General features: G+C 38.8%; 1 protein-coding gene and 1 long non-coding RNA gene across 2 annotated transcripts in view; one reads left to right on the top strand and one right to left on the bottom strand.

Moving 5' to 3' along the window:
* The window catches only part of LOC123985987 (cell migration inducing hyaluronidase 1), a 134,934-nt gene that overhangs the window by 85,868 nt on the left and 36,135 nt on the right, over positions 1–12,931 (top strand). The window lies entirely within an intron of this gene.
* The window catches only part of LOC123985652, a 13,629-nt gene that overhangs the window by 499 nt on the left and 199 nt on the right, over positions 1–12,931 (bottom strand). The window contains exon 2 of the long non-coding RNA XR_006828723.1: positions 168–174. This is a non-coding gene — a long non-coding RNA (uncharacterized LOC123985652). The remainder of the gene's footprint in view (positions 1–167; positions 175–12,931) is intronic.

Below are 12,931 nucleotides of genomic sequence, written 5' to 3'. Positions count from 1 at the left end.
CAGTTAAGAACAGGGATACCATGGTCCTTAAACCAGGTACTGGTAGCTTTGGCACTGTGTGCAGGTGCCAAGTCCTGTTGGAAAATGAAATCTGCATCTCCATAAAGTTGGTCAGCAGCAGGAAGCATGAAGTGCTCTAAAACTTCCTGGTAGACGGCTGCATTGACCTTGGACCTCAGAAAACACAGTGGACCAACACCAGCAGATGACATGGAACCCCAAACCATCACTGACTGTGGAAACTTTACACTGGACTTCAAACAACGTGGATTCTGTGCCTCTCCTCTCTTCCTCCAGACTCTGGGACCTTGATTTCCAAAGGACATGCAAAATTGACTTTCATCAGAGAACATAACTTTGGACCACTCAGCAGCAGTCCAGTCCTTTTTGTCTTTAGCCCAGGCGAGACGCTTCTGACGCTGTGTCTTGTTCAAGAGTGGCTTGACACAAGGAATGCGACAGCTGAATCCCATGTCTTGCATACGTCTGTGCGTGGTGGTTCTTGAAGCACTGACTCCAGCTACAGTCCACTCTTTGTGAATCTCCCCAACATTCTTGAATGGGTTTTGTTTCACAATCCTCTCCAGGGTGCGATTATCCCTATTGCTTGTACACTTTTTTTCTACCACATCTTTTCCTTCCCTTCGCCTCTCTATTAATGTGCTTGGACACAGAGCTCTGTGAACAGCCAGCCTCTTTAGCAATGACCTTTTGTCTCTTGCCCTCCTTGTGCAAGGTGTCAATGGTCGTCTTTTGGACAGCTGTCAAGTCAGCAGTCTTCCCCATGATTGTGTAGCCTACAGTACTGGACTGAGAGACCATTTAAACGCCTTTGCAGGTGTTTTGAGTTAATTAGCTGATTAGAGTGTGGCACCAGGTGTCTTCAATATTGAACCTTTTCACAATATTCTAATTTTCAGGAGATACTGATTTTGGGGTTTTCATTAGTTGTCAGTTATAGTCATCAAAATTAAAAGGAATGAACACTTGAAATATATCAGTCTGTGTGGAATGAATGTATACATTATAGTTTCACTTTTTGAATGGAATTACTGAAATAAATCAACTTTTTGATGATATTCTAATTATATGACCAGCACCTATATTTCCATGGACTGAGCTAATGTACAAAAAAAGATAGGAATAAGGAAAGAAGAACTTCATATACATATTTCCATGTACTGTACTACTGATTACTAGGGGTGTGACAAGACACTTAGCTAGCGAGACATGAGATTGTGTTCACGAGATCAAAACGAGATTTTAACACTGTTTTTAAGAAATCTTCTATGCTGAATGAATTTTAAACATTGAACACTAATTTCCAGCACCAATTTATGGTTGAAATATTATTTACGTAAATTCAGGTGGCAAATGAGAATTTAAATTCTAACAGAACATAATGTAGTGCAGCTCTCAAACATTCTGTGTTGCTTCCAGATTTGTTTCTACTGTAGATCAAACACTCTTGTAATATCACCCCTGCTGAGTCAGCAAACATGTAGGCATGATTTGGTCATCCCTCTTTCTTGTGTCTTTTCGTTAAATTTATTTAACAAACTACATATTGCCCCTATAAAAAAAATATTAATTCTCATCAAATGCTGACATTAGCCTCGTAGTATGTCAGAGAACACAGATATGTGGGAAAGATATGTGCAGAAAGTTTTGAACATGAGAAGAAAACCTGCTGAAACACAGGTGCTTAAAGTCCAGGTCGTTTATAACTGAATTAAAATGAATTAATTTATCATTGAGGTGAAAAGATGCCAGATGAATATTTAAAGAGGTTACTTCACCAAACAAAAGACAAAAAAGAGGAGGGAAGACTAAATCATGCCTGCATGTGTGCTGAGTCAGCAGGGATGATATTACATGGGAAATTATCTACAGGAGAAACATATCTGAAAGCCACAGAATGTCTGACAGCCATACGGCACTATATTCCATTAGTTTCTGTTGACAATTTGAGCAAAGGGTCCAACAGTAGGTGTATGCTCTCTGCGGTTCAGGTTCGGGAGGTTTCCAGTCGGCCATATCCTCCTGTACGGCTAGTAACATAGCTAGTTTGCAATCAACCATGTCTATTACTACTCTTTACTGAGCAATTGCGTAACTCTCTTAACAAATGTCACATCACTGGAGCTATTTTTATTCATTTCCGTAAAGCATTCGATACAGTGAACCACCACATCTTGCTAAATAAACTTCACTCATTTGAACTGTCTTCATCTGTGATGGAAATGCTCTCTTCTTATTTGACGAACAGGTTGCAGACAGTCAAAATTAATCATGTCATACCTTTAGTTTGTGACATGGGCGTTCCACAAGGCAGCATTCTTGGACCCCTACTTTTTCTTTTATATATCAATGATTTCCCTCGAGTGTGTAAACACTCAAAATGCTTACTGTATGCTGATGATACCTGATTTTTCTCTCTGATTTAAATCTTAATGTCATAAATTCCAAACTATCACTTGATCTTCACTTGCTACATGATTGGCTGAAAAGGAACCATCTGACCATTAATGTAAAGAAAACTGAATGTATGTAATTTCATTCACCCAGAAAAAGTCTTTTTACAAATTTTATTACTTTTGCAAACCAAGAAATTGTCGTCACAAAGACCTACAATTACCTTGGTGTGCTACTTGATTCACACCTTAAATATCTGGAACACATTTCTAGATTAACAAAAAAGTTGAATCAGAAACTCTATATGTATAACAAGATTAGGTCATATCTTTCGGTTTCGGTTTCTGAAACTTATCTACATGCCATTGTGTTTTCAACAATGTCCTACTGTCTTCCAATCTGGTCTCTTACCACTAAGGACATCACTGAACCAATAGCACGACTATATTACCGAGCACTTAAGATACTCCTGTACTGTACTCCTGTACACCATGACATCACTGTGTCAAAGGTGACACAGGAATTCTATTCATTCTACTGAACATGATAAATGCATTCCCTTTGTGGAATAACACATTCTCATCTTGTGGGAAACACTTCTAAACTGTACCTACCAGTTTCTTGAATGTGGCATGAATGGTCTGTTTCTCCCTCATGTTCCCATGGACAATATGAGACCACTACGCTTCACTAGGTCAGTCTCATAGGCACTCATTCCAGTTCCATCATACATAAACTACTACGGTCAGAAATCTTTTTTCTATATTCACACTAAAATTTGGAATGACATTCCCCATCACATTCGAACATTATCATCCTTCACATATTTCAAAAAGTCATCAGTCATCAACGGTCATACTTGTACACACTGATTGTTCATTTATTGTTTTTAGTCTTGTTTCCCCGTATTTAATGTTTCTCTTGTTTGTATCTGTCAAGTCAATAATAATGTCCTGTATAAATGTGTTGAAATTGTGTACATTGTTCCATGTTGCTGCAGAACAGGAACCTGCTGTAAACCAGTTTTTAAACTGAGTCAGGCCCGTTTACTGTAACTAAATTGTTGCTATTAAACTTTTCCTGTATAATAAATGAAATGAAATGAAATGAAATGAATGAATGAATGAATGAATGAATGAATGAATGAATACAAGCAAAGAGAGGGGTATCTAGAGCACAGCCCTTGGCTACCCAGAGGTGGAAGCTACAAAATCCAAGACTTTGTCCTTGCCTCCAACTACATCAGTGTCTGGGTCAAATGACTGTGCTGGATACAGGAAGAACTGCTTGCTGAACTCAATATTGCATGCACTGAGTAGTTCATTTCGTCAATCGACTGCATGTACCATCAACACTGACTGGACATCCACATAAAATGTAGTGAATTTTCCATGTAACGGCCAAGATGCTAATTCACGACATGCATTGTGAATTACTGACTTTGTAGCCAAGAGACGAGAAAAAGGACTAACATCTAACAGATAAGACTAATATAACTAATATATCTATATTTTTAAAATCACTTTATGAATTATTTGTTGGATACACTTTGTCACACTCACCCTGAGAGGCGGGTCATCTCTCGGCCAGCCAGTACAATCCTGCCCAGGGCCTGGGACATTCTCAGAAGCATTCTCCCACTCTGGTAGTAGTCCTACAGGCCACACAGGTCACATCAGTTCTTTTTCATTCCTTACTGACTGCCAATGACAGTCAACAAAGTGGATTTGTCTCCTCACACACACCGCGCACATCAAGATCTTATTATGAACAAATGGCACGTAGGCTATGAGGGATCTTCCTGGATAGCACCTCATTTTTTGTGACCCCAAAGGAAAATAACCAGCACCAAAATTATAACAATTGAGAAAAAAATAGGCCCGAACACTTCAATGTGAAGCTAGTGCTAATAGGAGAGAAAACAGCCAAGACTCTAAAAACTTAGCGACCTGGTTTTCTCTGTCTCTCCTCTGCTCTCTGACTGACTTCTGTGTGTCTGTTAGACTGAGGCTGTGGCTGAGCTACACAAACACGCAGGGCAAAGACAGGAAGAAGCGTGACTTTGGATGCATTAAAAACTGAACAGCTGTGAAAATTTGATTCACTGCTTTGTTCACACAACGCTTCATATATTCTAGCTCGCTCGACCAGCTTTCTCTCGCTCTCTGCTTGGGGCCGTCTGTGAAACGTTGCTGCTTGGGATTCATCCTCTTGCCTATGCATTCCCTCCGATCTCCCTGAAATCACCCACGCTTCACAGGGTGAGACTGTTGGATTACACGGTCCTCCTAGTGGCCATTGACGATATGGTTCTCCACACTCCTCAGTATGTTGGAAGGGAATCATTGGCAGCTCCCAGTGAGGAGGTATCTCCAGCTCTAGCTGGACAGGAGGGTTTAGCATCCGTCTCAGAGTCTCCTTCAACTCCTAACTGACCTTGAGCCCTCAATTTGTGAGATCTTACAGAATACAAGGGCTCTTCCACAAGGATGGTGTATAGAAACGCCAGGGGCTGGACTCGAACCAAGAAACCAAGGGAGCTAACTGGTAAAACCTGCCCCCTCATATGTCATCCTTCATTCTGGGGCCACACTAGTATCAGCTATTCTACCATTGGCTTCTGCAGCTGACCAGAGGTCCAAAATCATTCACTTTGTTTACTCCCACTGGCGGTCAGGAAGGCGGTCATCTGTTAAACAGAACAAGTGTTGTAGGGGTAACCATAGTTCTGCGAATTCCTGGATGACTTTCAGTCATGCCGCTCTGAACCTTTTAGGGAGAGAAAAATCTAGGCTATGCAGACATGGTATCAAAAGCTGGGACGCAGGTAGCCTACAGGTCATACACGGAGCTTTGTTTATATAAGATCACGACCTGAGCAGAAGGTGAAAAGACATATACAATTTGTTTACTGACACTGGAAGTCATCCAGGCATTCACAGAACTGTAGTAACTCCATTACGTTAAACCTCACAGCCCCCCAAACATTACTGCAAAGCAAGCTGTAATGTTTTATACGTGTTTTCTATCAAGGAGTCATTGGTGTTTTTCACTATGAGTAGATGCCACTGGAATAAGATTATTGTCAAAACCACCTTATTTCTGTGTGCTTATGCAGTTGTATAAGTGGTTTCAAAAGATTGTGCTACAATAACATGGCATCTTTACATTTCCATTCATTTATTCCAGTATGATGAACATCTGTAATCTTAAAAGTCAAAACTGTCTCAGAATCAATGCTCTCAACAAAAGATGTATTTCTATTTTATAGTTTTGATTTTTAATTTGCAACCAATAACCGTTTTACAAAGCAGGTGTGTGTGCGAGCTTTCTCTGACCTCAAGCAGCTCAGAGTGTGAGCTGTGCATGTGCCGGGGGTGCGACAGGTTTAGGAATGGCCGGCTCACGACCAGGTAGCCCACCACAGTGGCCACGTCTGCAGAGAAACAGCATGTGGTCACATAAGGAACAAAGAACACATAACTCAGCAGGTGGAGTGGGTCGTCCACTTACTCATGTCCACATGTCAAACTATTCTGAGGCAAGACACTGAACCCCAAAATTGCTTCCATTGGTAAGCCTGTGTGGTAGCTCGCTGCCATCAGTGTGTGAGAATGTGTGTGAACGGGTGAATGAGCGGCAAAAACCTTGTAAAACACTTTGAATAGAAGCACTGTATTTACCATTTAATTGGGCCCAATTTTATTAATATGGCCAATTTTACAAAATTCCCCGTATCATAACAAGAGACAATGTTATTGACTCTCACAACTTTCATTAGCTATTGCTATTTTGATTAAGAAATAGCTTTATACTCCCATTTCATGGGAAAATCTGTCTCAAAACCAGTTGCTGAAAGGGTGTGTTGAAAAAAAGTTTATTTTATCCTGATATAAAATAATTGTGCATTATTGTAAAGGGAACATTTTTTTCTTCTCGCTTACATTTGGTACAGCAGGGCCAATTAATAAATATCATGATATGATCTAAATAGTGACCATTAAAGAAAGAAATATACTTCCTTACACTTGGCAATTATGCTGTCCACAAATCCCATCGAGAAGCGAAAGAAGATGAAGTTGTGCAAGTGGTCCACCTGGAAGACAAAATAAATATGTTCACATTCTGAAGCTGAGAAAGCAAACAGTAATGTTCCTTTCAGAAGAAAAGGTCAGATTAACCTGACGTTTGTCTGTACAACACGCTGCTGTCTCCTTCCTCTTATAGCTCATGTAGGCAGAGCTACTGTTCTTTATTTTTATTTCCACACGTTTTCAACTGTTCGAAGCATTGAATGTAGATGTTGCATGTGTCAAACTGCCTTTCAGTAAATAGTACAAAGGGGCAAAAGATTTTTCCTGTGTAACACAGCACCGCTGTACAGTACAATTTAAAGAGTAACTCAACACCATGTGAAAATCTTGTTTTAGTTGACCACCAGTGCTTCATGTCTCACCTTGCAGCAGTGATGTCATGGTGTACTCCTGTACACCATGACATCACTGTGTCAAAGGTGACGCAGGAATTCTATTCATTCTACTGAACATGATAAATGCATTCCCTTTGTGGAATAACACATTCTCATCTTGTGGGAAACACTTCTAAACTGTACCTACCAGTTTCTTGAATGTGGCATGAATGGTCTGTTTCTCCCTCATGTTCCCATTGTAGAAGGCAATCTCCTCACTAAAGAGACAGAAAAGCACAATGTAGTGTTGTATAAACAGTTGTACAGTAACAGAGCTTGAACAGTTGCTGGTTTGTTAACCTATTGGTGATGAGGCGAGAGTTGACGTAGCGGTACTCTCCCTCGTAGCGCTGCTCGGTGACTGTCATCTTGCCTATGGGCCTCCTCAGTCTTGTCAGGAACAGACCTGAGATCAGCAGGTAGGTCATCATGATGGCTGGGCCCTAAAAAGGGAAGGTGGCCACAATGAAGTCACTTCCCGTTTAGCACTGTGGTAGAGACCATGGTGGCATACATCTCTCTACCGTTTCTTCAAACTCAGGGCCCAGTTGGTTTACAAGTTACAATAAATGACAAAAGACAAAATATACAGTGGATGTTCTTACTTACAACATAAGATGTAGTTTACCTCAGAGCACAACCAAGTCCCAAATTCTCCCCTAACTCGTTCTGATGTTTTAGAGCGTAACGGTAAACTTAAAACATTAACAGGAATAGCTGTTTGCACTGTAAAAAAACGTAGTGCACCTTTCACCACCAGGAAAATATATGTCCCCGTGTAATATGGTGTATAGCATTGGTGAATCTTTGTCGGGACACCAAGCAATGCTTCAAAACACATTTTGTCCAAAACAAGCTGCAAAATGTGAAGAACATAAACAAGAAAGTTTTTTTTTTTTTTTTTTTTTTTTTAAAGTGACCACTTTAAAAAATAGGACCAAAGGTAGGGTACATACAGTACATACATACATACATACATACATACATACAGAACACAAAACAAGCAATCCAACTGATCCCCTTACTGTCGTCTAGTTTATTCATTACCATTATGCATGCTCAAATGCAGACTGAGTGGCATACAAACTCTCTCAAATCAATTGTTGTCAATATATATCCATACACGTGGATGCCCGCACATGGGTCTCCCCAGACCGTCGCGGACTAGGGCAGGAAACTATGAATAAACTCTGCTGGACAAGACTGAAACAATCAGTTTTCTGATTACTATGCAGTGGGAGGAAAACACATGCTGTTGTGTGTTTTGCATTTAATTGTGATGCAGTATATGTAAAAACTACAGTGGCTCTACACCTTAAGAAACACATGTAAAAATCAAGAAAACATCTTTATCAATTTGACAACACATGTACAGTATTGAGAAAACTGCAAGTAGCACAAACAATGGACACCGTTTCCAGAGGACACTAGAAACTTGTTATTGCCATTGTTTGCTAGTCATGAAGTTATTAAAGTTGGCTTTATTTATTTAAATTTGATCCAGAAAATTGTAAAACGAGTCAGAATAAATTTTTTTTGCTTTTTGAAGACTTTAAAAAAAATCAAGTCTTATTTTAGTTTTTCCTGTTATTTTTGTTCTTTTCCTCCATTGTGTGCATGCACAGTCTGATCTGCAGCGTGCACTTAACATCGCAGGAGCAAGCAAACTCAAAAAAAGTTTGTAAAGCATCTTTGAAATTTTAAGGAACTTGAAAAACAATTTGTAAAATTATTGCTAATGACAGATAAACAGGGGTATCAGTGACGATAGAAGGACTGATTATGTTGTGAACTTAGGAGTGCACATAAATAGAGTTTCCTATAGCGTGCAAGGTTTCCTGAATTAAAGGTGAATCATTTTTCATCCCCAGATATGTTTTTAAGCGTGTGAGTTTAGACAGCTAACCTTTGATGTACTGTGAGTATTCTAAAGTCTTGTACATACTACACAATTTAAAGCCTGATTTGCCAGTCGCCAAGCTTTTTGACAAAACGTGGTTTGGAGACCAGCCATCAGGTGATAGAGTCGTCATTAGCTCGTGTAGTGTGTGACCCCCACAAGAAAAGGCTGGTTTTCTGTGGGAGATGTAAACTCTCTTTGGGCTTTTTCACTTTGCAAACATATTACATGCACAAAAAAGGTATATAACTCACTAAAGGAGAGGGGGAAAAGCCAAAAGGTATAATATGACCTCTTTACTACCTATAAGACGGCTTCAATAACTTCATAAGCCACAACCGTGGCAACAAACTGTCCTTATTGTATTTCCAAAGACAGAAGAAAACATGCATAAGATAACCTGCTTACCTGAGCACCGATGGCACTTGTCAGCTTGAAGATGTATAGACCTATATCCAACAGAGGCTAGAGGACAGACAGATTGAATAATTTTTTTATTTTTTCCTGAAAAACTGTTCTCACTGATTGGTATATATTGCTCTTATCAATTCAGTTCAATCAGAGAAGCACTTCCTGGGCCAGCAAAAACTGCTGGGCTACCCTTCCAGTTTTCCGATTTGCCCTGCACTCATCATGTCCACTATTTTCCATGGCAACAGGAAACTTGGGTGCTCATATCATCATGGTGTACTGATATTGTTTCTGGGAATCAAAATCATTTGGGGAAATCTGGTTTCAGATGTTCTCAAACTGCACCTCTATAGGCACTCAGCGTGCCTGCAGTGCACACTGCTGAGGCATATGAGGCTGTGGAAGAGTGTCATACAAATGAGTTATCTGCTTGGCATACAGAGTGGTGATGCCACTGAAGCTCATTTCATTCTATGACAAAGACTTGCACAGCACTTAAATCTATTAATCCTAAAATTCTCATTCACTGTGCAATCTAGAAGATTGCATAACATTACTCAGCTTAGAGCCAACAAAGTTTGGTACCTTGCTGAGGTTGGAGTAAAGGTCCACCACACTGTTGCAGAATCTCTCCACATCCTGTGTCAACAGCTGATCTGCATTGGCTATCCGGTTGTCCAGGTTTCCCATTTTGTAGTAGGTGAAACCTCTGAAGAGTCAGAACACATGGTGAACACTCAAAGAAGCCAGGAAACACACAGAACACATGCCTCTACTTTTGACTGAACAACGAGAAAAACCAGGAGCTTAGAATAACTACGTGGTTCCTTCTTTTACCATTGAACAAGTCATTATGTTGCAATTTACTGCTAAATTGCATCTGTCTATGAAACAAATCAAGGTCCCTAGGCTTAAATCAGCCAAACTGGGGTTAATTGTGTCACTGATGTACTTTCAGATTTTTGGTTTGACGCTGACACTGCATTTGTGTGTCTTCTCTAAAATACCTTGATGATTGTAGTGAAACAACATCAAAAGTTCTGGGATAAAAAGTTGACACAGTAATACAGTGTTTTACATTGTATATTGTCGCCTTCTCTTGGAGGTCACCCTGTTTGTGCCTCTTCTTTCTGTTCGCACCAACTGAAGAGCACCGTAAAATTAAGTACAGGGCTCGAACTGACAATTTTTGTGGATATCAACTAATGTGTTGATTATTTTTACTATTAATTTAGTGAGAAAATTGGCCATTACAATTTCCCATAACCCGTGGTAATGTCTTTAAACTGCTCATTATGTCAATGTTATGTTAAGATAATGCATTAACCAGAGAATATTAGGTCGTCCTGTTTGATAAATTACGTAACAGATTTAAAATAACAGCAGCTTTAGTACTGCTGTAGTACTTACTGCAGGTACTGGTCGTACAAGTTCTTTGTGAGCCTCTCACGGAACCTCAGCTTCAGCTCGTTTAGACCCAACTTCAGGAAGTTGTTCACCAAGGCTATCTAGAATGATCCGTCACACATGAGATACATGCACCCAACTCTCACAATGAGCTCATTGCTTCAGTACAGCTGCACACATGACAGGTTTTAGAAATCTTATAGTATACATGCAAATCTTTTTGTTAGGTATAGGACAGGAAAACATGCAAACGCAGAATATTTAATGTGATTTTACAACAGCAATTTAATTCACAATTTAAAGTATTAGGCTGGAGATAATCTATGTTTTCTTATTGTCAACAAAACAAAAATGGATGTATCGTACTAAGTATTGTGTGTGTATCCAAAGCCTGATATATAGTATATTATTCGTCTGTGCCATAGAGCTCCATTATTGTCCAAAAGCTATTAAGAACCAAAGACGAAAAAAGAAAACACACACACACACGTTTATTTTGACTCAATCCCAACAAGTTCTTCCTGTTTGAGTAACATTTGTTAAAAACTACAGTGGACAGCTGTTTATTATTAGTAATTTTTTTTAAATGAAACTGTATATTTATGTGCCAATTTTAGAGATGTATGTCTATGTGCCACAGACAAGGTACTTCAGTCAAAGTATTGAGAGATGGACTAACATATTGCTGTTTTGTCTTTTAATGGGATTTGTTGACAATAAAAATATAGAATATTGACAGCCTTATCATTTAACATTGAGGCAAGTATATTTGCATTACAGTGATACACTGCACATGTTAGCTCAAAAGAATAATCATGCCAAATGGTAGCTTTTTGGAGTGCATAAAATGATTCAATGAAAATAATCCACTATCACCAGGAAATTAGCAATTACACAGAAGCCAAATCTTTTTCATATCAAGGTTTCCTATGTATATTGTTAACAAAAGGTCAACTACCCAAAACTATGTGCAGATGTATAAACTTACACTGAACTACAAATGTGTGACAACAGAATAATAAAATATATATAGAAATTGAGATCACACTAAAGAGTGTGACAAAATGAACAAAAAAAAAATACACTTACAAGTGGCATGAATTTGATAAAGCTGAACAAGAAGGTCTTGAAATCTTTTGTCGAGCGACCGATAATTGCACTGCAAACCACAACATGCACAAAGATGAGTAAACAATGCCAACAGAGTCAGTGAAACAAATACTGAGACTTGATAAATTTAATTTCCTTTTCATGTGGGACCAGTGCAGCTTTGCTAAACTGCTCAAAAACAAGAACTTCTGGTTGAACTTGAAGCAGAGTATGAATTATTTTACTGTGATGAAACAGAGATAAACACAGGAATACCATTCAATTTATGTATTCCATGTTATTTTTAATGGTACACACTCACTTTTTGGACATTTGGATTTTCCTTTTTACTACTGAACTGTATATTTTTAACTGAATTGTATATTGTAACTGTAGTTATGATAAAATTGGTGAATGCCACAAATTCTCTTAAATTGTATGTCACTTCAAAATGAATCTGTAAGTACAAGCGGTTCTTGGATGAGGCCCAATATCTGTGTGGACTGCAGTTTGTGATCAGGACCCTGTAATCAGAATAACATGCTTGACAAATTTTCCCTTAAAAAAAAAAAAAGTGTCCCTTTTAAAGATTGATGCTAAAGTAGCTGGCTGCCCCCACCTTGCATCACTTAAGGCTAGTTTAAACAAACCGTTCCAAATTTTGTTTTTACCGTTACATCATTTTTTGCAGACTAAAATCAACACTTTGACATATAACTGGTACCAGTGTTAGCTGATGAAGTAATGTGGCATTTGTAGTATTTTGAAGATAACATTAGCAACTCAACATCAGGAAAAACTACATTTAGCCCGATTAATTAAAATCAAGAAAAAGTTAATTCCTGAAACAGGTTGCTTAATAACATCAGCAGAACTTTTGATGTTACGAATTAATATACATTTCAGTGAAATCATAAAACACATAATTTGAATGAAATTCCATGTGAATCTTTTCCAGTTAATGGATGCCAACAATATAAATTATACCACCTGATTAAACACACAGTTCAGTATTATGGCTGGGAAAGATATGTAGACCTCAGACATGATGTGTGTGAAATGTGATGAAAAAGCACAACATGACACTATTACAAAGCAAGACGTTAAAGCTACAGTTTTAAGCTGGGCATACACTGTATGGTTTGAGAAATCTAACACACACTGTAAGAGTCAATCAATAAAGCCACGACCTGAGTGCTCACACTGTACATGTATAAAACGGACCGTCGGCCCCTGTGGAA

Source organism: Micropterus dolomieu, linkage group LG17 (genome assembly GCF_021292245.1).
Source record: "Micropterus dolomieu isolate WLL.071019.BEF.003 ecotype Adirondacks linkage group LG17, ASM2129224v1, whole genome shotgun sequence".
In the NCBI taxonomy this organism is placed as follows: domain Eukaryota; kingdom Metazoa; phylum Chordata; class Actinopteri; order Centrarchiformes; family Centrarchidae; genus Micropterus; species Micropterus dolomieu.
Note: the sequence above shows the minus strand (reverse complement) of the source record. Positions and strands in the feature narration are given on the sequence as shown.